This window comes from Sarcophilus harrisii, chromosome 1 (genome assembly GCF_902635505.1).
Source record: "Sarcophilus harrisii chromosome 1, mSarHar1.11, whole genome shotgun sequence".
Taxonomy (NCBI): domain Eukaryota; kingdom Metazoa; phylum Chordata; class Mammalia; order Dasyuromorphia; family Dasyuridae; genus Sarcophilus; species Sarcophilus harrisii.
The window spans coordinates 257224689-257226566 of record NC_045426.1 but is presented as its reverse complement, the minus strand read 5'-3'; the positions used below and the strand labels follow the sequence as shown (position 1 = coordinate 257226566).

At 33.5% G+C, this 1878-nt stretch overlaps 1 pseudogene; it reads left to right on the top strand.

Moving 5' to 3' along the window:
• Window positions 1-346: 346 nt before the first annotated feature.
• Window positions 347-1088, top strand: LOC100922333 (annotated as a pseudogene).
• Window positions 1089-1878: the final 790 nt, after the last annotated feature.

The following is a 1878-nucleotide window of genomic DNA, read 5'->3' as shown; positions in this document are numbered from 1 at the left end:
ACATTAAATAACTCCAAAGCACTGGCTTGAATCCAGGTTGTTCCCTACTTTCTTCTGGCATTGATAATGTCTCAGTTACAAAGGGTAAAAGTTTTCCTTGTCATCCACATGTTTTTAAGACATTTGTTCTGGCCTTGATAAATATTCTCCTGAAGAAGAATAAAAGTCAAAAAGTTGTATTAGACTGGTGTCTCCAGTTGGTCAATATAAATCCTGAAGTTCTGGGACGTCAATGGCATCTTGAGATATAGGAATTTTCTAGTCATAGAACATGGGAAGCAACAAATAGGTGAAAATTTATGGGATAAACCATGTCATGGTTCTAATTAAAATGCTCTTGTGAACCATGCCACCGAATGAAGATATAAAATGACACCAAAAATAGTATGGCTATCACTTGGATTACCATGAGGAAAAGAGAAAGAAGGAAATCTAAGAGATTCATGAACATTCAAAGAAAGCAAAGAAAATGATTGATCTAAAATCCAAACTACCATAAACATAGAGAAGATTCAGATGAAAAGGATGATAAAGATGCATGAAAACAGAAATATAAATGATGAAAAAAACTTCCCAGGGAGCAATACCTGAATTTCTACTGGACAGAACAAGACAGTCCCAAGCCAAAATCTTTTTCAAAATGATTAAATGGAAACAAAAAAGAAAAACCTGGTAAATAGGAAGTTCCCAGGGAAAAATAGAAGTGTTAAAGGTTCTTCATCCATTGAAGAGAAAAAAGCTTGGAAGAGAATGGTTACTGAAGTCTGCTTTGTTGAGTATGACTTTACTCAAAAACATCTAAAATGTGAAAGATTTATTACGTCAATAGGTTTTGTTTTAAGAAGGCTCATTCTGAACTTAAAGCAACTTTTTATTTACCCATACTTGCTGTAAAAAAAGAATCCCTCATCCCCACAATATATAGATTTGGATGTTATTACCAAAGGGCCTGTCATCATAGTGAATCTAAGTGAGATGGGCTTGTGACACAAGGAGGCAAAGTTATCTGGGAAAAATATACACAGATTACCAAAAATCTAGAAAATTTTGGATGCATAAATGTTGTCTTAATTTGTTTGAGTGACTGATTGAATAAAATTCTACATCCTTAATAATGATTAAAAATTCTATAATGTCAAGAAAACCACAATAGTTACTATGTTAAACAGTCACAAAACAAAATAAAAGATCCAGTTCAACATGTTGATTGCTTTAATTTGAGATAAACTTGGAAAAGAGATGAGATCCTATTTTTGATGAGACTATTTTCCATTTTGGGGTGGTGACTTTTAAAAAGTTTGTAGATACTCTGAGGGAAAAAAAAGATGCTGATGTGAAAATATCTCTGAGGAGCTCATCTCCCTCATAATCCAACATTTATTAGGAGCCTATTTAAGAAAGTGTGCTATGCCCTGGGGTTATAAGGACAAAAAAAAAGTCGCTGCTCTTAAAATTTTTACATCATAGTGGGGGGAAAAAACACTGTATTTTAAGGTTTTCAAAGCATTTTATATGCATAATCTTATAAAAATAATATTTTATTTAGCATTTATGTAGATCTTTAAGGTTTGTAAAGATTTGTACATATGTTGCCTCATTTGACCTTGCAATAATTCTGCCACTGATTTGCCATCTTACAGATGGAAAAATGGAGGCAAATAATGGTGAAATGACTTGCCTAGATAGTTAGCACATGAAGAAGTATTTTAACTCAGGTATTTCTGACTCTTTTAGTCCCATACTGCAGCCACCTACTTGTACCACCTAACTGCCTCCCGGTTTTTACTCTTATTTGGTATTTATAATTATGTAATGTAGGCAGCTAGGTGGGGCAGAGGATAAAGCACTGGGTTTGAAATCAGGAAGATTCATCTTCAT